The 26,471-nt window shown below is 47.0% G+C and overlaps 1 long non-coding RNA gene across 2 annotated transcripts; it reads left to right on the forward strand.

Annotated features, from left to right (window-relative positions):
* The first annotated feature begins 2,270 nt into the window (after positions 1 to 2,270).
* Positions 2,271 to 9,968, forward strand: LOC148220461 (uncharacterized). Of its 2 annotated transcripts, none has more exons than XR_015798778.1 (4): positions 2,271 to 2,489; positions 6,599 to 6,827; positions 9,155 to 9,273; positions 9,817 to 9,968. It is a non-coding gene; the product is annotated as an uncharacterized LOC148220461 (long non-coding RNA). The 2 variants fall into 2 exon arrangements; XR_015798779.1 differs by lacking the exon at positions 2,271 to 2,489 and adding an exon at positions 5,745 to 5,830.
* The last annotated feature ends 16,503 nt before the right edge of the window (positions 9,969 to 26,471 follow it).

Raw genomic sequence — 26,471 nt, forward strand, 5'->3', positions numbered from 1 at the left:
GCCAAAACCTGACAATTCCCTTACTCACCGTGTCCCGAGAAAGCCCGGGTCTTCGGGACATAAGCTTCGACAGCTCTCAGAGGCTGAAGCCACCGTCAGAGGGTATGCCTGGCTTAAGAAGAGAGAAAGTGATGAGGCGTGGCTGAAAATGGAGTTGACCCACCCTCCTCCTCCCGACATCCCGGTCTCACCGCAAGTCCTCTGCCTTTGTGGAAGGCACGCCGGATGGCACCCTCAAAAAGGAGAAGGTGAAGGCTTCATCACAGACTCCTGTAATGCTTTTAGAGGGGTCTTCAGAGCACTGAACCAGGTCTGGCAGCCAGCTCCCGAGGAGGTGTCAGCTTCAAGTGAGTGCACTGCTAAAAAACACAAATAAAGTAATGGATAGTGAGAGCTGCACCTGAAATTGAGACCTGACTAAAAGAAACTACTCTGCCCACAGGTCACAGCTCACCTCGTCCACATGAACTTGTCTGCTGATATCCATCTTGAACTGCTGAAAAAAGCACTAAGAACAATACTGTAACACAGTCACCTTTTATGCTTCCACTGCAAATACAGTGACTGACCTCCAGGGGGAGCCCCCTCCCAGAGGATGGGCCCTCTGACTCCGATTTAATCCATCTGCATCTGAAAGGAAGTAAGGACAAAAGTCAGAGCCCTGCAGGAGACATTAAGACCACTACACATCCTGGCTCACTCTACAGATAACACCTAGAGCACAACTACACCCCCCTTCTCAGATTGCGAGTACCCGGGACTCGTCCTCCGGGATCTATGCCCGAACAAGGCGGCAGGGCAGAGCAGCTCCGGGCCGAATATGTGCAGGCACCCGTGACACGGGACTGGACGAACGAGGGGACGACACGGGGAGGAAAAGACACTCGGGGGGAAGAATGACCCCGAGGACCGAGAGGATGCAAAAGAAGATGACCGAGAGGAGACCGAGAGCCAGCCGATGAGCCTGGAAGAAGATGCTAGCACGATGATTTATCGCAACGAGAGCAAAGATGGATGCCTGAGAATCCTGGGGTCACGATGCTCCCCCTATGTTTTCAAAGTCCTAATTCCTTGTAATGGATCTGTGAGGGCTAGGGCTGTCAATACAGCTCAGAACAAGACCTGAAAAGACAGACCGGATGCTACTATTGAGAGATAAGATTCTGATATCTGAGCTCCCCGGCCGAAAATTAAAAGGCGCTGGCACCTGGCCGATGAATACAGAGATCGGAGAGGTTAAGAGGGACCCCGGGGATTCCGGGATGCCCCTCAAAGGGCTAGAGAAAAACAGGTGCGACATAAGACAGACAAAAGACACGAAAAGCACGAGAGACAAGTGACGCAACACCCACGGAGAATGCTCTGCCCTGCGTGCCTCGGCGCTGCGATCAAACAGATCATCTTTAGGGGGCCTAAGGGGCCGCTTCCTGGACGTCCCCATCTGCAAATCTGCCTCCGAGATCCCCCCTAAAATGTCCACACCCACCACCTCGCTCCCACCCCCTATGTGTTGGCAGCCCTCCACTTATCTCTCCGAAGTCCGGGGATGAGAATCCGGGTCTGCTGGGAAGGAAGGAGGCCCCGCCCTCTGGGAGGTTCCTGCGGTCACCGGGCTGATGTTTCCGAATCAGCTAGAATAAAGAAAAGGAAACATCACTGCTTGTGCTAAGAAACTCATTGGCCAAAACCTGACAATTCCGTTAGTCACCGTGTCCCGAGAAAGCCCAGGACTTCGGGACATAAGCTTCAACAGCTCTCAGAGGCTGAAGCCACCGTCAGAGGGTATGCCTGGCTTAAGAAGAGAGAAAGTGATGAGGCGTGGCTGAAAATGGAGTTGACCCACCCTCCTCCTCCCGACATCCCGGTCTCACCGCAAGTCCTCTGCCTTTGTGGAAGGCACGCTGGATGGCACCCTCAAAAAGGAGAAGGTGAAGGCTTCATCACGGACTCCTGTAATGCTTTTAGAGGGGTCTTCAGAGCACTGAACCAGGTCTGGCAGCCGGTTCCCGAGGAGGTGTCAGCTTCAAGTGAGTCGAAAAAATCTCAAGTGCAGTACCGGACGCTACCTGGAATTTCCGGAAGTTGTGTTCCTCCTAAAAAAACAAAACCGAAAGCTCTTTACCACCTCTGAACACACAACCCAAAATCATTGATGCAAATACTCACTGTTTTTGATGCTGTTTTCTTCACTAAATCTTCAAAGCCTTTGCTGTTTTAGATACCTAAAAGCATTTCCTGAAAACAAGCTGAGATAAGGAAAAACAGCCTCTTCACAGAAGTGGCAGGAGAGCCCTTATCCTAGCTGATCCCTGAGAGGGAATGAAGGCCCTCAGCAAAACCTGGGGTTAATATACCCCTGATTGGGCCCCGCCTGGCACACCCAGGAAGAGGAGGAGCAAATCCCACCAGGGATAAAAGGCCTCAGAAGAGCTGCAGCTGTTTGGCTCTCCTGACTTGAATTCAAGAGGAGGAAATTCAAGGAGAAAAAGGTGAGTCTTTTCTCAATATAAAAGAAAAGTTTTCAGGGAAATGAAAGCACTTTCCTTTGGGCAACAACTGCTTTGAGAAAAAGGGCAGAAATCAGGTCAGAAATAAAACTTTGTGTTTCATCAGCATAGCTAAATAACTCAGGTAATTTATTAAGCTGCATAATTGCCCCTTAGCAATTGCTAAGCAGTGCAGCAAATGTGACTAAGCAGTTGGGACTAGAAAGGAATGAGATGAATGGCCTAAGTCTCACAGACACCTCCATTTAGGGTTATCTATATTATAAATAGAAACAGTAAAAATGAAAATTCTCTGTGAAGCAAAACTCACCCCCAGTTCCCCAGTCTTCAGTTGGGAACAGTTGTTTCACGTTCCAAAGGCAGCAAGGCTCGTAAGTGACGGCGGCTCGGGCGTGAGAGAAATGCCGATTCCTTCAGAATTTTAGCAAGCGGAAGCAAAGCCGTAAATGGCGACTGTGGGCCTTTTCCCCGTGAAACTAAACTCATCCTCCCGGTTTGCTAATATGAGTTTGGGGGAGTCGTTTGTCGCTCCAAAGTCATCGAGGGTTCTAAACGGTGGCTAAACGAGTCAGAGAGAAATCCCGATCGGTTTGAAATTTTAGCGGGCGGAAGCCCGGTCTCGGGCACGGGCCCTGGACGAGAACATCGGCGCTTTTCTCTCTGAAACAAAACTCACGTTCCCAGTTTCCCGATGCGAGTTTGGAGGAGGTGTTCGTCACACCAAAGACGGCCGAGTTTCTAATCGGCGGCAGCTCGGGTCCGGCACGAATCCCGATCCGTGCGGCGTTTTAGCTCGGTCTCGGGGGGCAGGGCCCCGGACGCGAACGGTGGCCTATTTGTCTGTGAAATAAACCTCGCTTCACCGGTTTCGTAACGCCTATTTAGAGGAGGCTTTCGGCACTCGAGGAATAGCCGGGGTTTTAAGCGGTGGCACTTTGCGTCGGAGAAATGCCGGTCCGATCGGCATTGTAGCGTGAAACATCTCGGTCCTGGGCACGGAGAGCTGGAGACGAATGGCGGTCCTTTTCCCTGTGAAAAAATCCTCGCTTCCCCAGTCTCCCGGTATCGGTTTTGAGAAGGCTTTGGTGGCTCCAAAGGGAGCCGGGGTTCTAAGTGGCCGCAGCTTGTGTCCGGCAGAAATCCCGATCCGTTCGGCATTTTGGCGGGCGGAATCTCGGTCTTGTGCGCGGAGCGCCGGGCCCAAATGGTAGCCCTTTTCCCCGTGAAACAAAAATCCCTCCCGTCATCTTGACGGAGGCCGTGCCCGAGACCGAGACGCGGGACTCTATGATCCGAGTGATAAAAAGCACTTTCTTGTTCTGACTGCGCCTTAAATACCGTTATAAATGTTCACAGGCAAGCGCTTGCGATTGCTTGAAAGTTCAGGTTGCTCAGCTCTCTGACCAATAGCTCCTGCAGCTCGGTTTGGGACACATCGGTCAAATCCTTATCTATCTCCGATTCTGTCCGGCAGTAGATTTTGCCATTCGTTGTGCCGTAGAGGGCTTTGTTCCCTAGCGTTGCGGGGCTAGCGCTCGTAAAGGCAAAATCCTGGCGTACGGTTCTTGAACCGTGTGAGTGTGTCCTGATCGTGAGAGCGAGTGGGAAAGAGAGCTTGTTTGAGATGTGCTTTTAGCAGGAAGCGAGTGGGAGTTTGGACCCGCGGTTCAGTTCTCGGGCGACTGAAACGGCCGGGGAAAAACGAGGCGAGTGGGGTGCGTGAAACCCTTAAAAACTCCCTCCCTGCTGTTACCGTGGTGCGTGCGTTGTGGTTACCAAAGACAGTATATTCACTCTAACTGTATTTCTGAGGCAATACTGCCTTTTGACTTGTGCAAAAAGTTATAAGGGAAGCACAGCCCGAGTGAAAGAGTTTATTAGGAAATGAGGCATGAATATGATTTTAAGTACAGAGGCTGTGTTTGCAGATTGTTGAAATCAGAATAAGAGCAGCGTCAGTGTAAGGATCCAATCTAACCGGATGAATAGAAGCAATTCCTTTACCTCAGTGGTTTGGGCTTGACCCACGGGAGTTTGTGAATTCAGTGAACTAGTGGACAGACAGGAGGAATAAGAGAACATATTTTAAAAGTTTATATCGGACATCTGCTGGAGGACTTGTGGCTTTGGATTGGGAGCTGTGGAAAATTTAGAGAGTTAAGAAAGAGTGAATGAAATAGCTTGTATTTGTAAGAATTTTCCTGCAGTTTTTGGTGCATCTAGAGGTTGGCCTCGTGCCTGGGTGCTATTACTATCGTTCTTCTGCTAACCAGCACAGTAAATGTAAACAACAGCTCCTTGATGGAGCTGGTAAGTGGAAAGTTACATTTAGTACCCGAGCTGTGGGCTGTAAGAAAAAGTCTAGGAAAGGATTGCAAGGATCTTGTCTTGCTGAGTGAAAAGCAGGACAAGAAGCAAAGGACAAGATAATAAGAACTAAAGCAGAGGTACCGGTTTTGTTAAGGAGGGATGACGGGAACTAACCAGAGTAAAGAGATCCCTAAAACCAGTCCTTTGGGGTGCGTTTTGGCACATGGGAAGGAGCTAGCGGGGCACGGAGGCTCAGAGAACCAAAAGACCCTTGAAAGGTTTTGTACACAATGGTGGCCGCTTTATAACTTGAGGGGGGAGCCAGGTGGCCCTCAGCTGGACATTTACATAATGAAACTTTGTTACGGCTTATGTTATTTTTGAGACACGGAAATGGGAGGAGGCGACTTACGCTGAGCGTTTGGGGGTTTTTTTGGTTTTTTCTCTCCTGAATCACCCTGAGTGACAGAAAGATTGTGGACCCAGAGCCCCCTCTGACCCCTTGGTATCGGTCTTAGAAAAAGACAACGAGACTAAATTAAAATAATGTTGCAGTACGTGCTCTGTAAACCGACGCTGCGCACGCCCTGATAAGGTGTATCCAGCTAACCCTCTGGAATAAGAACCGGGGAATTTGTTTGAACCACCCGCTAAAAGGCAAAGGGGGGTGAGAGGGGAAGCAAATTTAAGACGGTTATTAACCTCAACTCCTGCTTTACCTTCTACTTCTGAAAAAAAAAAAAGCCAGCTAGAGTTGCTTCAGCTCCTATTCCCTCATTCCACCTCCTGAAATTTCTATGTCCCATCCCCTGCTCCGGTCCCACTCCACCTCCTGAGATTTCTTCTTCTATCCCGACTCCGGCATATGTTCCATCCCCTGCTCTAGTCAAAGCAATTTCTATTTCAACTTCGGTATCCAGAAGGAAGAAAAGGTGATGATCAAAGAAGAGGAGACTGAAAAGAGGAACGGAGCAGAGGATCTTACCCTAGGAGACCCTCCGGATGCAATAAAAGTAGGGAACAAAGAAAAAAAAACTTTTGATAAACACGGGAGCAACATATTCAATGCTAAATAAAGCCTTAATACCAATAACAGATGATTATGTCACGGTAAAGGGGGCAACTGGCCAATCTGAAAGGGCTTATTTTTGTAGCCCATTGAAATATAAGTTTGGGAAACAATGGGGAATTCACAGGTTTTTACGTACGCCCTATGCTCCATTAGCGCTTTTGGGTAAGAATCTATTGGAACTATTAAAAGCAAAAATAATATTCAAAACTGGGGAAATTAGTTTGGAGGTAAATGATCAGCAATACGTGGGACTGTTAAATTTAATGCTAATAACCAAAGATATTGCGGCTGAAAACAAAGAAGAAATTATTAAGAAAATAATAGATCAGCTGCTCCCTGGGGTGTGGGCCTCCAATATACCGGCGAGAGCAAAGAATGCTCTGCCTGTACAAATCTGGCTTAAAGAAGGAAAACAACCGGTTAAAATTAGACAATACCCCTTAAAAAAGGAAAGTAGGGAAGGGATTGGTCCAGTAATTAAGAACTTTTTGCAAATAGGACTACTAAAAAATGTCAATCTGATTTTAATACTCCTATTTTGTCTGTAAAAAAGCCCGATGGATCGTACAGGTTAGTACAAGATTTGCGAGCTGTTACCGGCGGTAGCCAACCCCTACACCTTGTTAACTCGTTTAACATCCAAACTAACCCGGTTTACTTTTTTAGATTTAAAGGATGCTTTCTTTTACCTTTCTCTCCATGAAACCAGCCAGAAAATTTTTGCATTTGAATGGGAAAATCCCAAAACTGGACGTAAAACTCGGCTCACGTGGTGCGTACTACCCCAGGGGCTCAAGAACTCCCCTACCATATTTGGAGAACAGCTGGTAAAAGATCTAGAATCCTGGGAAGCTCCATCAGAAGAGGGACAGCTGCTACAGTATGTGGACGACCTCCTGATAGCTACTGAAACTCAAGAAGCATGTATGGAGTGGACGGTAAGCCTCCTAAATTTTTTGGGGGTCTACAGGGGTATCCCAGAAGAAAGCCCAGATGGTGACATGAACAGTTGTCTATTTGAGTTATGAGATTAGTGCTGGACAAAGAACCTTGGGACGGGATCACAAGGAAACAATACGCCAGACCGCAACACCCCAAGCGGTGAAAGAACTGAGAACCTTCTTGGGCATGACAGGGTGGTGCAGACTGTGGATTTACAATTATGGGCTGTTAGTCAAACTCCTATATACCTTGATTACAAAAGGAAGCAGAGATCTCCAGTGGATGAAAGAAGCAACACGAGCCTTTGACCAACTAAAGAGGGCTCTCATGTCAGCTCCGGCCCTGGGACTTCCAGATGTGAGTAAACAGCTCTTTCTGTTTTCTCACGAATAGCAGGGGATTGCTCTGGGAATACCAGCGCAAGACCCGGGCCCGTACCGGAGGGCAGTCGCCTACCTCTCCAAACAGCTGGACGCGGCAGCCAAGGGGTGGCCAGGGTGCCTGAGAGCTGTTGCAGCGGTAGCACTGAACATCCGAGAGGCACGCAAATTCACCCTAGGCCAGAAGATGACCGTGGCAGTATCCCACACGGCGTCTGCAGTCCCAGAGGTGAAAGGAAGACGTTGGCTTTCCCCACAAAAATTTCTAAAGTACCAGGCCATACTAACAGAATAAGATGATGTTGAAATTGTGGTAACTAACACCGTCAATGCAGCTTCTTTCCTCAGCAGGAGTATGGGAGAACCAGTGATCCATGACTGCCTGGAGACCACTGAAGCCGCTTACTCCAGTCGCCCGGATCTGAAGGACACCCCTCTCGGGGACGCCGAGACCTGGTTCACTGATGGGAGCAGCTACAGCATCAGTGGAAAAAGACATGCTAGGTATGCAGTTACCACAATAGAGAGGTGATAGAGTCCGGACCATTGCCAACAAATACCTCTGCACAGAAGGCTGAAATAATCACCTTAACCCGGGCCTTAGAGCTAGCTGAAGGAAAAAAACAACATGTATACACCAAAAAGTGAGCTCTGAATTGGAAAAAGGAAATGAGCTGGTGGACTGTGATAGGTTGACTTAGGAAGAAGAAACTCAGAAGACATTCTTCCTAAGGGAATTTCCTCTGTGGGGGTTGGGATACCTGCAACAGCCAATTAGAGAAAGTTAGTTCGCCCCGTGAACACACATTTTGAGGAAGGTAATCTGGAACCGACCCTCTTTGTCTTCCGGCGGCTGAGCAGGTAACATCAACCCGAGCTTCCCTCTCCCTCATGTGGGGGGGGGGAGGCTCGGGAGGCCGCTTGGGCCCCGTTTGCCAACGAGGGGGACCCGATGGCCAGGGGGAGAAAAAGTTGTGTGATAAGACCTTCACGGCTTCCTCCTCCACGGGCCTGCGGCTCTGGCGTGGGGGGAGGCTGACTCTTGCTGCCGCCGGACGGGCCGGGCCTGCCCGGGTGGCCATGAGCAGTGTGGGGGCTGCAGCCCAGCCCCAGAAAGGCTGATTAACACCTCAGCTGCCTCCCAGCTCGGCCTGAGCCTGGCCCAACTCTTGTAGTTGTGTTAAACTTTAACTCTTTAGTGCTCAGATAAGATTTGCAAAGCCTCCAGCCTTTCCTTTGAATATGAAAGGGAATAAGAAGATTTCTGAAGTCAGTGATGTAAGAGCTAAGTTTTTAAGATGGAAAGAGAATGAGAAGATGCTGAAATGGCTGAAAATCTTTTTGTGAAATCGTAGGAATGAACTGATGTACTGAATATTCCTATAAACCATGGAAAGAGACATGGGGGGATGGAAATGTTCCATTTAATAGATGATTTGACTAAAAAGCACCTGTGTTGAGAATTTCTGTCCTGAGAAAAGAAGGGGATTTTGGTTTTCTGAAGATGAAGCCTGAGCAGAGAAAAAGGAGACAAAGAGAATCTTTGCTGTCAAACATTTCATTCTTAAAAGTAATACCCCATGAGACAGACATGGCCCACATCTACAACTTTGGGACGGTTGTAGAGTTGGGAGGAGCGTCACGGTTGCAGGTTCCCGGGCGGATGCAAATCGTGAAAGATAAAACCACAAGAGAACTGGTTTTTTCCTTCTTGTGGGAAAAATCCCTACAACTTCCACAAGAAGAAGCTTCTTTCTCCAGAAGTGAACTGAGAAAGACTAAATTGGGCACTGACCGAAGTATTTGTTATATGCTTGTTTTGTTGTTATGAAGATTGGGAGAGGGAGGGAAGGAGTGATCTAAAAACTCTTATTCTGAAAAAAATTTTTTTTCCTCTCTTTTTGTTTGTGTAGTTAATAAATTTTCTTTTATACTCTCTCAAGTTTTAGGCCTGCCTTGCTCTCTTACTCCTGGTTCTGTCTCACAACAAGAAAAATAAGTTTATTCAAATTAGCAACTCAAACTCAAGACATGGACAGAAAGGCAAAAGAAACAGCTAAAGGTAAGGTAATTATTAAAACAACTGAGGCATCTTTAATTCTAGATGGGCAAATTTCTATGAAAGGTAAGCCAGGATACAATAAAAGGGACAAAAGGCTCATTGGAATGAATAAAGTGAGTAAATGGGATGAGTAAATGAATAGATGGAGCGAGTAAATAAGTAAGTAAATAAAATAAGTTTTAAGTGCTTTTAGAGAGTAAAAGATCTTAGATGCCTGAGAAGTAGCACATGCTCTAGTGAAGGTTAAAAAACATGCTAGTGTTTCCTTAAGGGCTCCAAGAACCTAGCTTCAGATACAATAGTCAAGAATATTGCTTACATTTTTCAGTTAAAACAAGATAGGCCACGTGCGTAGTTTATACGTAGCCTAGCGTGCTAAAAAACTACAATTCTAATAGGTTAAGGAGTAGCGGTCCGAGTTTGTGTCTTAGCTTGCTTGGAAGTTTCTATAAAAGAACACGCCTCGGGGAGAGCCGGGGCTTCATGCCGTGGCTTTATGCCATTGCTTTAATGCCTTTGCTTTGCTCTGTTTTTGCCTTTGAGACTGATGCAGTTCTACAAGAAATAACTTTACAGCAACCGTTAGCTGCTTCGCTTTTTTAAAAAGGAGAACAAGCCCAACAGCGTAGGAGCCCTTAAAGGCACCCGGAGGTTTCCAGAAACTCGTTACACTCCCCACGGATGAAGACCCGTCTATTGGCCAAGGACCACGAGGACGTCCGTCTCCTCTGCTGGTAGCTATTTTCCCTTCCCTCTCTCTTTTTCTCTCTGTACTTTGTTTCTTATATGTCTCTACTCGATCGCAACTGAGTTGTTGCCATCTAAAAAAAATGCATTGCTGTGAAAAAACTCATTTTGTCCCCTGCCATTTGCCTGTTAGCACCTTTGAGATCAAAAGAACCATCACGAGCCCCGCCCCGTATCAAGCGGATCGTGAGGGTAAATTGGTGTCACGGACAGGATTTTCTGGCAGACAGAAGGGATGCGAGGTTGTCTGTAGTCTGTAGCAGGGGAAGGAAGTCTTACTCCAGCCGCACCTAGCTGGCCACCTTGAAAGGGTGAGCCTGTCTAGAAAGCAAGGGGGGTTTTTCTGATTTCCCGCAGACTGCAGACACCTTGGTGTAAAGCATCCCCACACTCGCTCGAGGGCTCTGTCGTCAGAATTTCACAAAAGATCTACTGGTGCAAAAGGCGGGACGCTGTTGTTGTTGTTTTTTATGATGTTTGACTGCTTGGTGTAGCTAAGAGACAACCCGGTGTTTTGTAACTAAGGACTGCCTTCCAAGTAGTTTGGTCTCTTCACCCGCACAGGGAAGCGAAGGGGGGCACACAGGGGAAGCTGTTTCGTTGTGTGTGGTAACTTAAGAGATAGACCTCCCCGTTGTGGTTTTTACTTTTCCCTTCACAAAATGACTGAGAATTCCACTGTAACAGATAAAGCTGCATTTTGTGCTCTATTAGCTAAATATAGGGGCAGACCGTCCCAAGGTGGGTAAAAATGGGCCAACAAAAATTGGTTTAATCTAGAAAATACCATTGATAGAATATGTTCTTTTGCAACATGAATCAAAGTTCAGACGGGGCAACAAGATAACCGTACTCTGCTCGGTTTTGGGAGCTTCTCTTTGTCCTGGTTTTGGGCAAATTTGGGGGGAAAACCTCCAGAAGGAGCCCCCAGACAGCAAACCCCACGACTCCTCCCCCCCACCCCACCGGGTTCGGGAAGAATTTCCTCGGAGAAGAGTGGGAGAAAAAACCTGTTTATTTAACAAGCAAGACACTCCCCAGCACAGGGAAAAAAGACAACACCAGCTGACAAAAAAAACTCTTTCACCGTTCTGAAGGGATGACAAACTCAGTCTCTCTGGCGAGTGGTCGCTCAGTTATCAGTCTCTGGCGCTGGGGATGACTGCTGCCGGTGACAGAGTGTAGACTCCCGGTGTTTCTTGGGGTTTCCCAGGTCCCCGTCCGGAACAGGTTCAGATGGTATCCAGGAGAGGGAGGGGACGGGGTGGAAGAGAAAACAGTCCAGGGAAAAAGTTGGACTGCCTAGCTGAACTAACTAATAAGGAAAAAGCAAGGGCAAAGCGAAGGAAAGAAAAAGAGGCAGAAGCGAGCAAGCAGGCAAGCAAGCAGGCAAGCAAGCAGGCAAGCAAGCAGACAAACCGAGCTAAAACCTCTCCTAAACATAGACCATGGGGGAGGTGAGCCGGCTGATAACAAGACAAAACAAAGCTTCACTCTCAGAGTCAGTCCTGGAAGCACAGGACATAATACCAAACATAATCAGGACACACGATTGGAGATACAAACACCATAACATCACCCTAGGACATTCCACCCCTTATCTCCATATCGTGAACATACTAAACAGCATGTAAAAACTTCAGCAAGTAGAAATTTCCATCTTTCACTTACTCGGACACATTTTCTTCCATCTCACTTGCTCAAACCTTCGACACTTACACATTTCCTTCTATCTCACTTGCTCAGACCTTTGACACTTACATATTTGCTTCTGTCTCATGCTGCCTCACCCCACAATCAGATCTCCCTGAGGCACACATCGTGTTGTTCCATCTCTCTGCATTACCCACCATGTACAACCTGGTCCTTGAGCAAAGACAATCCCACGAATGGGTTTGTCTGTACTCGGGGCAGAATTGATCCAAACTGCCTTCCCTAACAAACCTCTGATATGTGCCACTGGGACTTTGTCTCCATCTACCATATTCAGGGGCTCAGACTGGGCAGGGCCCGCTCGGTTGGTGGAACCCCGGGTGTTAACTAACCAAGTGGCCTTTGCTAAATGCTGCTCCCAGTTTTTGAATGATCCCCCACCCAATGCTCTCAAGGTGGTTTTTAACAGTCCATTGTACCTTTCCACTTTCCCTGCAGCTGGTGCATGGTAGGGGATATGGTACACCCACTCAATGCCATGTTCCCTAGCCCAAGTGTTGATAAGGCTATTCTTGAAATGAGTCCCATTGTCTGACTCAATCCTCTCAGGGGTGCCATGCCTCCAAAGGACCTGCTTTTCAAGGCCCAGGATGGTGTTACGGGCTGTAGCGTGAGACACAGGGTAGGTCTCCAACCATCCAGTGGTGGCTTCCACCATGGTCAGTACATAGCGCTTGCCTTGGCGTGTCTGGGGCAGTGTGATGTAGTCAATCTGCCAGGCCTCTCCATATTTGTACTTGGACCACCGCCCCCCATACCAGAGGGGCTTCATCCGCTTGGCTTGCTTGATGGCAGCGCATGTCTCACAGTCATGGATAACTTGAGAAATACTGTCCATGGTTAGATCCACCCCTCGGTCTCGTGCCCACTTATATGTGGCATCTCTGCCCTGATGACCTGAGGCATCATGGGCCCATCGAGCCAGGAACAACTCTCCCTTGTGTTCCCAATCAAGGTCTATCTTCGACACCCCTATCTTTGCAGCCTGATCTACCTGCTGATTGTTTTTCTGCTCTTCATTAGCCCTACTTCTGGGAACATGGGCATCTACATGGCGAACCTTCACAGGTAATTTCTCTAACCGGGTAGCGATATCTTTCCACTCTTCAGCAGCCCAAATTGGTTTTCCTCTACGCTGCCAGTTAGCCTCTTTCCATCTCTCCAACCATCCCCACAGAGCATTGGCTACCATCCATGAATCGGTATAAAGGTAAAGCTTTGGCCACTTCTCTCTTCCTGCAATGTCTAAGGCCAGTTGAACCGCTTTGAGTTCAGCAAGTTGACTGGATCCACCCTCTCCTTCAGTGGCCTCTGCTACCCGTCGCGTGGGGCTCCATACGGCTGCTTTCCACCTCCGATTCATCCCCACAATGCGACAGGAACCGTCGGTGAATAGAGCATAGCGTGTTTCCTCTGCTGGCAGTTGGTTATATGGTGGGGCTTCTTCAGCCCGTGTCACTGGTTCTTGTTCCTCATCTGTGACACCAAAACTTTCACCTTCAGGCCAATTTGTAATTACTTCCAAAATCCCAGGGCGATTCAGTTTTCCAATCCGGGTGCGCTGTGTAATGAGGGCAATCCACTTGCTCCATGTAGCACTGGTGGCATGGTGGGTTGAGGGAACCTTTCCTCTGAACATCCACCCCAGCACTGGTAGTCGGGGTGCCAGAAGGAGTTGTGCTTCTGTGCCAACCACCTCTGAGGCTGCTTGGACCCCTTCGTAGGCGGCCAAGATCTCCTTCTCTGTTGGGGTGTAGTTAGCTTCAGACCCTCTGTAGCTCCGACTCCAAAATCCTAATGGTCGGCCTCGAGTCTCACCAGGCACCTTCTGCCACAGGCTTCAGGACAGACCATGGTTCCCGGCTGCAGAGTAGAGCACGTTCTTCACATCTGGTCCCGTCCTGACTGGGCCAAGGGCTACTGCATGAGCAATTTCCTGCTTTATCTGGGCAAAAGCTTGTTGCTGCTCAGGGCCCCAATGGAAATCGTTCTTCTTGCGGGTGACCAGGTAAAGAGGGCTCACGATCTGACTGTACTCAGGAATGTGCATCCTCCAAAAACCTATGGCGCCTAAGAAAGCTTGTGTCTCCTTCTTGTTGGTTGGTGGGGACATAGCTGTGATTTTGTTGATGACATCAGTAGGAATCTGACGTCGTCCATCTTGCCACTTCACTCCCAGGAACTGGATCTCTCGAGCAGGTCCCTTAACTTTACTCTTCTTGATGGCGAAGCCGGCTTCCAGGAGGATTTGGATGATTCTCTCTCCTTTCTTGAACACTTCTGCTGCTGTGTTCCCCCACGCAATGATATCATCAATATATTGTAAATGTTCTGGAGCCTCACCTTTTTCTAGTGTAGTCTGGATCAGTCCATGGCAGATAGTAGGACTGTGCTTCCACCCCTGGGGCAGTCGATTCCAGGTGTACTGCACTCCCCTCCATGTGAAAGCGAACTGAGGCCTGCACTCTGCTGCCAGAGGAATGGAGAAAAATGCATTGGCGATATCGATAGTGGCGTACCACTTTGCTGCCTTGGACTCCAGCTCGTACTGCAGTTCCAGCATGTCCGGCACGGCAGCGCTCAGTGGTGGAGTCACCTCATTCAATGCACGATAGTCTACGGTCAATCTCCATTCTCCTTCAGATTTACGCACAGGCCAGATGGGGCTGTTGAAGGGTGAGTGGGTTTTGCTGACCACCCCTTGGCTCTCCAGCTCACGGATCATTTTATGGATGGGAACCACAGCATCTCGAGTTGTTCTGTATTGTCGGCGATGCACTATGGAAGTGGCAATTGGTACCTTTTGCTCTTCTCCTTTCAGAAGTCCTACAGTACTTGGATTCTCAGACAGTCCAGACAAGGTGTTCAATTGCTGGATGCCCTCTGTCACCACAGCTGCTATCCCAAATGCCCACCTGAATCCTTTTGGATCTTTAAAATACCCCCTTCGGAGGTAATCTATGCCCAAAATGCATGGGGCCTCTGGGCCAGTCACAATAGGATGTTTTTTCCATTCATGTCCAGTCAAGCTCACATCAGCTTCCACCAAGGTAAAGTCCTGTGATCCACCTGTCACACCAGCAATAGAAACAGATTCTGCCCCCACATATCTTGATGGGACTAATGTGCATTGGGCACCAGTATCAACCAAAGCTTTATACTTTTGTGGTTCCGATGTGCCAGGCCAACGAATCCACACAGTCCAGAAGACACGATTTTCCCTCGCCTCTCCCTGGCTAGAGGCAGGGCCCCTCTAAGCCTGTTTATCCTTCTTTCCTTGGGCATATGTCTTAGAGGTTCCTTCAAGGGGATCAGATATATCATCATCATCATACCTGGCAGCTTGGCTACGGGCAACTGGAGCTGCTCTCCTTTTGGTGGAACTTCCTCTTTGGGTCTTGCCTTCCTTCAATTCACGCACCCGTTGTGCCAGAGCAGCAGTAGATTTTCCATCCCATCTCCTCATGTTTTCTCCGCAATCACGTAGGAAGAACCACAGCTCAGCTCGTGGGGTGTACCTCCTCTCCCCATCAGGGGAACGTCTGCGTTGGATACCAGGGCCTCTAATTTGTACTGCTGAGATTTGGAGAAGGTCCTCTTTAATCTCCTCCCTGAGTCTTTTATGATTCTCCTCTATCTTGTCTTCTAATTTCTGCAGACGTGTTTCCACAGCTGCAATTCTGGCATGTGTTGGGCCATGCACAGCATCTGCATATGCTCGGAGCTTCTTTGCCATATCAAGCACGGTCTCATCCCTCTCGTCCCGCTTCATTATTGCTAAAGCAGAAGCGTATTCATGGGGCCCAAGTCGTACAAGTTTTCGCCACATCACAGATGTACATGGTACCAAGTCCGGATTCCTAGTTGTTATGTCATCTGAGAAGATAATCTCTGCCACTGCCATTTCTCTCAGGCGTTGGATCCCTTGTTCTATCGTCTTCCAGTGGGTCTGCTGCATATAAAGATCATCTGCACACAGGTATCTTTGTGCTACACTGTCCAGGACCCGTGCCCAGAGGCTGTGAGGGTTAGGCCCTCTCATCATTCCTTGGTCGATGACAGGATCATGTGACAGGGATCCCAAATGCCTGGCTTCAGTGCCATCCAGAATTGTAGCCTCGCCTGCAGCATCCCAAAGACGGACCAACCAACTAATTATAGACTCATCAGGTCGTCAGGTGTAATCCTTTCTTAGGCCACGGAGGTCCTTTAGGGAAAAAGACTCAATATTGGCCTCTGATCTTTTACCAGTTGCTTTGACTCCTGGTTTTATGTCAGGAGGCGTCGAGGGTCCTTCTCCTGCATCATCATCATCATCATCATCATCCACTGGTCGATCAGTCTTGTCTGTGCACTTTCCACTTCTCGTGCTGGTAGCAACAGCCATTGGTTGAGGCTTACTGACAGGTTTAGCTGCTGGCTTAGGCTCACTGTTTGGTGTAGTTGTTGGCCTCGAGCCTGGAGTGTTGGCTGCAGCCTGAGTGACTGGGATAGTGGCTGATTTATCTGCCTGTCCCCCTTCCTCTGTCTGCTGCCCTACAGTATCTAGCAGGGTACGGTAAGCATATGCCAGGGCCCAGCTCACTGCAATGATCTTCTCCTTAGAATTACCATGGCACTTCTCTTTCAGGTACTTTGCCACCTCAGCTGGGTTCTGAATTTGTTCACATGGAAAATCCCAGGATGTAGGGTCAGAAAATTCCTTTAAGATTTGGCCCATATCCTCCCATTTCCCACACCATTCAGGATTCCTCACGCCTGGCTCTACTCTGGGGTCAGGGGTCTCAGCCCCTCTAGAAATCTCAGCTCTCATTCTAGAGAAACTGCAGACTGTATAGAGAAAGCTTACTATATTAAACACCAGAAAGATGGTCTCTTTAACACTCAGGGGGAACTGAACATTCTCTAATAAGGATGTAACAAATTCAGAGGAGAAGAAGGAGAACAAAGGCTGAAAAGCCTCATCCCCTGCTTCTCCTCTAACAAACTGAGTGCACAACCACAACCAAGAACCATACCTTCCTGGAACAGATTCCAGCACCTTTATAAATCTCCTGCAGGCCATTAAAATCAAGCCCAGCCCGATGGATATTTTGGTCAATGCCCCTCTGCTACAGAAATTACGCATTAGGGACAATACCAGAGCTATTTCTGGATAAGCAAATAAACCCAGGGACCACAAAGGTATTAAGACTTCAAAAAACCCTAGGGACCAAAAACCCATGCAGGCCTCCACCCCAAAAGACATGAATTCCAACAACATAGCCAATAACTGCTCTATACCAACACAAAAGAATTTGAACCAAATTATTATTAGAACAGGGTTTTTTCCCACTTTCTCGAGCCTCGAGTTGGGCGCCAATTTATTTGTCCTGGTTTTGGGCAAATTTGGGGGGAAAACCTCCAGAAGGAGCCCCCAGACAGCAAACCCCACGACTCCTCCCCCCCACCCCACTGGGTTCGGGAAGAATTTCCTCGGAGAAGAGTGGGAGAAAAAACCTGTTTATTTAACAAGCAAGACACTCCCCAGCACAGGGAAAAAAGACAACACCAGCTGACAAAAAAAACTCTTTCACCGTTCTGAAGGGATGACAAACTCAGTCTCTCTGGCGAGTGGTCGCCCAGTTATCAGTCTCTGGCGCTTGGGAATGGCTGCTGCCGGTGACAGAGTGTAGACTCCCGGTGTTTCTTGGGGTTTCCCAGGTCCCCGTCCGGAACAGGTTCAGATGGTATCCAGGAGAGGGAGGGGACGGGGTGGAAGAGAAAACAGTCCAGGGAAAAAGTTGGACTGCCTAGCTGAACTAACTAATAAGGAAAAAGCAAGGGCAAAGCGAAGGAAAGAAAAAGAGGCAGAAGCGAGCAAGCAGGCAAGCAAGCAGGCAAGCAAGCAGGCAAGCAAGCAGACAAACCGAGCTAAAACCTCTCCTAAACATAGACCATGGGGGAGGTGAGCCGGCTGATAACAAGACAAAACAAAGCTTCACTCTCAGAGTCAGTCCTGGAAGCACAGGACATAATACCAAACATAATCAGGACACACGATTGGAGATACAAACACCATAACATCACCCTAGGACACTCTTGTAGCTGCCGTAGAAACTCGCCCTAAGCGAGGAAGCGAGGAAAACACAATCGTAGATTCTTTACAAAACTTAGTTGAAATTTTGTAAAAACAATTAGATGAAGAAAGGAATGAAAATCGTTTGTTATGAGCTGCCCTAAGAGAAGAATGTGCCAAAAAATCAAGGCAGATTGAAACACCCACAGAAAGAGAGGAGAAGGAAATTGTTCATATTAATCAAATTTATCTCCACAGACGAGCCAAATTCCTTTAGGAAATCAAATAGGAAGTTTGTTAAAAGGATCTGTGTGACGTTCATCGTATGTAAGAAGCTTAGATTGATGACACCGAGAAGTCATATTACTATAAACTGGGTGATAAGGATCAACGCTTAGATGAGAGCCATTTTTTCCTATACAGTGAAACAAATTATAATTGTCCATAGTGAATGAGCCTAAAATTTCTAATTCTTTGAAGGTCAGATTTATCAACTCTAGAATTATCAATCTAAGTTCGTTGTCTCGAGCTAGGGGTGGGGAAAATGTGATGATTATTATATGGCCAATATTTATCAAAAGTAACATTATCAAAACCTTCTGGGAAAGGCACTCCAACTACATGAGTAAAGCTTCCTTGTAAAAATAAAAACAAAAGGTTAAAAACACCATACACCTGCACAAATAATAATACAACTCCATCTTTTTTCTTGATCCGTTCCTGGCAGTCAGTTTTCTCCCGGTGATTCTGCGCAGTTTCGTGTTCAGGTGCCTGTCTCCTGGCTTCCACTCACAGGGTCACTAGCTGGATAATGAATGGAGCAAAGAGCTGGAAAATCGAACAAGGCACACAGCAAATCTCTTCCCCACACGGTGATGGGTTTCTGCACCAGATAGGGGCGAATCAATGCTTTCTTTCCTTCTGGTCCTATAACAGTAATCATAGATTTACTTTGCAAGCAAGGAGTGCCACCTCCGTGTAAGGGTCGGTCCGAAGTTCCCCTCGATTTTGCCTCCCGACCGTCGCAAGGAGACCTCGAGGACCCCCACCCAGGCTGACTCCCAACAATGGTTTGCCGGCCGGGCCAAGGTGGATGCTCGTGACTGCGTGCTGGTGTATTGTGTTCACTGGACTGTGCTGTCGTGGCACCAACCAGAGGTCGCGTTGTACCAACTGAGGACTGCTTGACCGTACCTGTCTCCTGCAGCACCACACAATGGTCCATAAATCTTCCCACCTCTTGGCCAGAGGCCGCTCGCTTTGGATAAGGACTATAAAGAGCGACCCTCTGGAAAAGACCTTTTGAGATCTCTCCACCGAGGAAGACACGTCTACCCCCTGGAGAAGACCCCTGAGATCTCCCCACGGACGAAGACTCGTCTATCGGATGACCCACGAGGACGCCCGTCTCGTCTGTTGGTAGCTATTTTCCCATCCCTTCCTTTCCTTCCCCTTTCCCTATACTTTGTTTCCTATACCTCTCCCCTTTACCGTAACTGAATTGTCGGCATTTGATGAAATGCATTGCTGTTGTTGAATAAACTGATTTTGTCCCCTGCATTTTGCCTGTTTGCACCCTTCTGATCAAAAGAACCATCACGAGCCCCGCTCCGCATTAATAGAGGATCGTGACATTAAATTGGCCTCACGGACAGGATTTTCTGGCAGACAGAAGGGATGCGAGGTTGTCTGTAGTCTGTAGCAGGGGAAGGAAGTCTTACTCCAGCCGCACCTAGCTGGCCACCTTGAATGGGTGAGCCTGTCTAGAAAGCAAGGGGGGTTTTTCTGATTTCCCGCAGACTGCAGACACCTTGGTGTAAAGCATCCCCACACTCGCTCGAGGGCTCTGTCGTCAGAATTTCACAAAAGATCTACTGGTGCAAAAGGCGGGACGCTGTTGTTGTTGTTTTTTATGATGTTTGACTGCTTGGTGTAGCTAAGAGACAACCCGGTGTTTTGTAACTAAGGACTGCCTTCCAAGTAGTTTGGTCTCTTCACCCGCACAGGGAAGCGAAGGGGGGCACACAGGGGAAGCTGTTTCGTTGTGTGTGGTAACTTAAGAGATAGACCTCCCCGTTGTGGTTTTTACTTTTCCCTTCACAAAATGACTGAGAATTCCACTGTAACAGATAAAGCTGCATTTTGTGCTCTATTAGCTAAATATAGGGGCAGACCGTCCCAAGGTGGGGAGGAATGGGCGAACAATAATTGGTTTAATCTGGAGAATGTGATTGATAGAATATATTCTTTGCAACATGAGTCAAAGTTCAAACTGGGCAAAAATAAAACCATGCTCTGCTCGGTTTTAGGAGCTTGTCTTACGGCAGCTATAGAAACTCGCTCTGAGAGCAGAAATGAGGAAAGAACAATTATAGACTCTCTACAAAATCTTGTTCAAATTTTGCAAAAAGAATTATATCAAGAAAGGAATGAGAACCATTTGTTGCTAGATTAAAATAATTTGTTAAAAGCTGCCTTAAAAGAAGAATGGGACAAAAATTCAACTTAGGGTGTAACACCAAAAGAAACACAGGAGAAGGAAGCTATTCACATTAATCCAATACACTCTCAAAAAGACCTAATTTTGATGAAAAATTGTGGGCAACACTGCTGCCCCAACTTGAAACCTGTGATTAAAATAGAATATGATTATATCAGTGATGCACCCCTCGAGCAAACTTCTCCACAAGTTCTGAACAATGTACCAAATCAATCTCCTCCACAGGCTCTGGGAGTTGAGCCAAAGCAGTACACCTGCACTGGGCTTTCCCAAGGGTCTGAACATTCCCCCACTTCGGCCCACCACACTTTAGCCCAGGAATTAGAAAAGATACCCAAACCTGACAATACAGCTGTCTATCAATACATTGATGATATTCTGGTGGGAGGGGATGAAATAAAAGTAGTGGGGGATACCCAACAAAAAAATAATCTCTCATTTGGAAAACCCTGATTTGCAAATTTCCTCAGAGAAAATTCAAAAACCTTCTCAGGAGGTAAAGTTTTTGGGAATTTGGTGGAAAGGAAGTATGACATGTATTCCACCTGATACTCTAACCTCCCTGGATCAAATTAAATTGCCTGAATCCAGGAAAGAGATCCAACAGGCTCTAGAATTATTAGCGTTCTGGAGAAAACACATCTCAGTCACTATTGAGACCCCTCCCCCTGACGGGGTGGCCCAGAGATCCTCAGTTGGGAAGTGGTATGCCCAGATAGAACATTACTGTAACATCTTCTCAGTAACAGAAAGAGCTCTAAAAAATCTGGCAATACAAGAAACTGAGAGCTTGGCTAATAGCCATGACAAACCTGCCTTGGTAAGTAAAGTAGCCACTCCTTTCTCCCCTGAACAATCAGCAAATTCTTGGTTCGCTGATGCCTCTGCCAAACGAGAGGGAAAGGTGGGGAGATACAGGCCAGTAGGCCTCCCCACTTCTGCTGGTGAACAAATTATTACTGAGGGAGAAGGCAGCTCTCAGGCCGGTGAGCTGACAGTTGTTTGGAGTGTTTTCCAGCTTGAGGTACAGAATATCTCTCTTGTTTACATCTACACTGACTCCTATGCTGTGTTTAAAGGAGGTACAGAGTGGCCCCCTTTTCAGCAGCAAAATGATTGGGAAGTTAACAGAATTCCAGTCCACGCTACGCACTGGATAGTTCCATCATTTTAATCTCCTGCCTCCTGGAGGCAGACTCTGCTGTGTTTACTTTTCACAGAAGAACACCGAGGGACATGAAGAAGCACCCCCTTAGTGTTGGATGGCAAAAGCAAGGTTTTTCCTCCTTCACGGTGACACAAGGTGATGATGTCACAATAACTCGTAAATTAATGGCCGGATCCCTCATCAAACCTGCATACGGTTATGGCATAGGACCCCACGGCCGGACTTTATATTGTAGAACCCAAACTCAAGACTGTTGGCTAAATCTAACTGCTATACAATTTTCCTATAAAACCACGTGTGGAAAAAATGATACAAAATACTGGGGGGAACTTGATGTTAATGTTGTAACGCCTACTACCCAACCACCGGTTGTGTTGAGCCCTACGATTTTTCAATTTGGACCATATGTAATTAGAAAAACTGGCCAACAACAAATATCGTTTAATCCGGCATGGTTTCTCAAACAAATCAAATTGCTGATGCAAAATAATGTCTCAGAAGTTCAGCCAGCTTGTTCACCCTTTCTACAGACTTCTTTTGAGGGACGGACAACCTGGCTGTGGAAACGGAATCCTTCTAAAAAAATGAATGGCAAGAGACATAACCGGTGTTGTGGGAACAGGATTAGGAATTTTGAATACCATCGATTCAGAAGTACTAATGAATAAATTGGCTACCACAGCTGGAGATGTAACCAAATTACAACGGCCCCTGCAAACAGCCTTAACAGCTTTGGGGACCCAACAGTGGTTGTTATCAAACATATTACCAAGTTGGGACGTAAATGACCACAAATTGATAATCGATGCACTTGGTACTACACAAAGTAACATCTCTTTGGCTCTCAGTTGTATCCGGGCCCAGTTGTGGATGCAGTCGGTTGCTGCTTTAATTATAAGAGAAGGTGAGGAAGGCACTTTTCCCACTGAAATTTGAAAAATACTCTGGGAAAGTGCCACTGATTTTGAAAAAGAATTCCAGTCCTGGTGGAACTTAGTAAATTTTACCTACGATCCCAGCGCAAACACAGCCACAGCCTTTGTACTGACAATTCGTAATGCTTCAGTGCATTCGATATTCCCTATCATTGCATTAGGGTTGAACCATGATGGAGCTATTCTCTATCCTTTCGAGCATAGGGAATGGGCCCGTCAAATCGGTGGGAGGTGGCAAACCGTCAATTTGGGAACTTGCATTGTCCGGGAACAACAAGGGTTTATCTGTGAAAGTAATGCAATCAGAGCTCAAGATATTTGCTTGGATACAGAACAGAATGTTTGCAATTTTGAAATTCATCCAAACGAGATTCCTGAAATAGTACTGGTATATGTAGGAAATGGATGTGCATGCTTTAGAAGTGCTTGCGATAGTGTTTCCATAGAAAATTTAGTAGTGAATACTAAAAATCATTCAAACTTTTGTGTCTGTAACTTTACTAGGATTTCATGATGTGATTTTTCCTATGTAGCCCCAGTTACTTCTCACCATCTTTTGCAGTCAAATTGACTGATCCACCATCTATTGCCCACTCCAATTGGAATGAACCTCTCTCTGGTGAAGCAATTGTTGCTCCACCAAGATCTGATCGAAATTTTGGAGAAGATCAAGAAAAATGGACAGAAAACTCTAATAGCTGTTCATCACAATGTGGAAAAAATACATCGTGTTTTGGAAAGGGTAAAGACAGATGCTGAACACAGGTGGTGGGATACTCTCTTTGGGTGGTCACCTACTGCTAGAGGTGTCCTGAACAAATTGTGTCATCCCACCATTGTTCTTTTCATTTTGGTTTTGTTTTATCAGCAATTCTATACATTGTGACTTGGAGAATAATGAAACGGTTAGCACAATTGGCATCTGTGACAGATGTATCCAGATCGGTTACTGTTGACATCCCTAGGGTTATTGACACAAGGTTTTAAATAGGATAAAATATTTTAACTAGAATTGATTATCTTCTAATTGCAATTAGAATTGTTTAATCAAAAACTTGCTTTAAAAAAATTGATTTATTTCTAAACAAAATTGAAAAAAATTAAAGAATTGAACAAATTGTTTGAAATTGTTAGCAATCAAAAAATTGAATATAATTAATCTGTTTTGTTTTCCCTTTTCTCCTTTTCCTTATCCTGTCCCTTATCTTTTTCCTACTTTCCGGTCTCTGTTTTCCGGGATATGCTACCAACTTGGACGAGTCCTGAAGACGCCACAACTGAAGACTTCACTACAACTCTACAAAGGGGCGCTCTTGACGACGATCGTGAGTCACGGGGTGGTGTAAGGGTCGGTCCGAAGTTCCCCTCGATTTTGCCTCCCGACCGTCGCAAGGAGACCTCGAGGACCCCCACCCAGGCTGACTCCCAACAATGGTTTGCCGGCCGGGCCAAGGTGGATGCTCGTGACTGCGTGCTGGTGTATTGTGTTCACTGGACTGTGCTGTCGTGGCACCAACCAGAGGTCGCGTTGTACCAACTGAGGACTGCTTGACCGTACCTGTCTCCTGCAGCACCACACAATGGTCCATAAATCTTCCCACCTCTTGGCCAGAGGCCGCTCGCTTTGGATAAGGACTATAAAGAGCGACCCTCTGGAAAAGACCTTTTGAGATCTCTCCACCGAGGAAGACACGTCTACCCCCTGGAGAAGACCCCTGAGATCTCCCCACGGACGAAGACTCGTCTATCGGATGACCCACGAGGACGCCCGTCTCGTCTGTTGGTAGCTATTTTCCCATCCCTTCCTTTCCTTCCCCTTTCCCTATACTTTGTTTCCTATACCTCTCCCCTTTACCGTAACTGAATTGTCGGCATTTGATGAAATGCATTGCTGTTGTTGAATAAACTGATTTTCTGCCGTTGAATAAACTGATTTTGTCCCCTGCATTTTGCCTGTTTGCACCCTTCTGATCAAAAGAACCATCACGACCCCCGCTCCGCATTAATAGCGGATCGTGACGCTCCGATGTCTGCGAGGGCACCTGAAGGACTTACAAAGTTCCAATTTCTTGGCCAAACAGAATGAGATATTACAGTAACATCAGCTCCTTTGATATCAGCGCCTGTGATATCAACTTGAGTTCCACACTCTGACAATTCGCAAGTCAGCAGTGGTCATTGGCGAAACAAATCCGGTTGCTTTCCAGGGGTTCCTGGTGTTGTTTTAAAGTCCCCTTTTCCCTCCAGGGTATTGTTACATTCGTCAGTTTCTCGTACCGCAGTGGCAATCGGCGTTATCTTCCCCCGCCTTTCTCGCGTCTGGAGAAGCTGGCAGGGACTGCTCGGAGGGGATCGGCGGTGAGACTTCAGGTGGAATGCGGGACGGGGAGCGGTTTCGGGACAAAGATCTCCACAAGCAAACGGCAAGCCGGGAGTAAATCTGTTGCTATTTTGTTGCGGTGAGAAATGTTATATAATTTAACCGCTACAGAGTCCCAGAAGTCTCTAGTACAGATCTCTTCAGAGTTAGCATTTGGGACATGAGTTATAGTCCATGTTACAATCTGTTTGAGCTCTTGCTTAGGCAAGACTTGATTCAATTAAAGATTAAAAATGCTGATACACATCCCTCTGATTTGCAGATATATTCTGCCCCGTGATTACCCAGTGCGCACCTGCTGTCTTCCTCTGCAGCAGAAGCCGTCGAGCTCCGGTCCGCGTACCGTCCAGCAGCAACGATGTCCAGGCACCGGTCGCTTTTCCTTCAACGTGCCTAATCCTCTTCCCTTTCAAGTTCACCGGGAGGCCTCTTACTGAAGAATATTCCGATTCTGCCCTTTAAAATCTGGGCGCCAATTGTAAGAGCCGAAATCGAGCGACGCGGGGCTCCGGGCAGCTCTTGAAAACGCCGTTTATTATATCCAAATGATACAGCCATTCACGGGTCGTGGGTGACAAGAGCCCAGCCCACAGCCTTTTCAGCTGTAGGTTTGCCCGAAGCCCCCTCCGTCTCTGGTGACGATGCGTTATACGCTTTTCATTACAGAGCGTCTTAACGCACGACAACCAAGCAATACTTTTACTATTACCTATGACCTATCCTAACTACTAACATTACAGTATTCGTGTTGCTATTTCCAGTCGCAAAAGGTTAGGATGTTACAGTTTACGCTAGAAGGCGTTGTTCAGTTTTCTTGCAGTGGAAAATTCTGAGATCTCTTCTCTACTTGCAACATTGGCTTCCTTGTTTGTCTGTGAAAATCCTTTTGTTTGGTAAAACATCTTTTGTTTGAGGAGGGTTTTTCCTTTGCTCTAAGCCAAAAAATCCCCTTCCAACTCACTTGCTCTTTGCCTTCTAGTCACCCAGTAAGGCTGGCTCAGCAGTTCTTCTCTTCTATATCAAAACATGCTGTCATTTCTATTCCTTCTTCAGATTCTACATTCAAAGATCTTTCTGTGACACGTACGTATCTGTGAGAACTTCCTGTCCAATCCTTATCGTTCCCAACACATCTGAATAGCCTTGAGTTACAAATTCCACCGGAGAAAATTAAAAAACCTTCTCAGGAGATGAAGTTCTTGGGAATTGGGTGGAAAGGAGATATGACATGTATTCCACCTGACAGTTGAACTTCCTTAGATCAAATTAAAATGCCTGGATCCAGGAAAGAGCTTCAACAAGCTCCAGGACTATTAGTGTTCTGGAGAAAACACATTCCAGATTTTTCAATAATTGCCAGGCCTCTTTATGACTTGCTGAGGAAAGGGGTGAAATGGGATTGAACTTCTCAGGAGGAAGCGCTGCAATTGCTGATTTTTCAAGCGACTGCGCATCAAGCTCTAGGCCCTATTCATCCCACAGATCCTTTCCAGGTAGAATGGAGATTTCCCACCTCAGGGTTGTCGGTGCGCATATGGCAAGGGGGCCCGGAGGGCCCTACAAGGCCAGTGGGTTTCTATTCCTGTGGTTTTAAACATGCCGATAAAAGGTACGCTACTTGGGAAAAGGGACTTTTTGTTGGTAGCTTAGCTCTCACAGAAGTGAAGAAAATTACAGGTCAACAATCACTTGTATTG

This window comes from Sturnus vulgaris, chromosome 37, assembly GCF_052056855.1.
Source record: "Sturnus vulgaris isolate bStuVul1 chromosome 37, bStuVul1.hap1, whole genome shotgun sequence".
NCBI lineage: Eukaryota > Metazoa > Chordata > Aves > Passeriformes > Sturnidae > Sturnus > Sturnus vulgaris.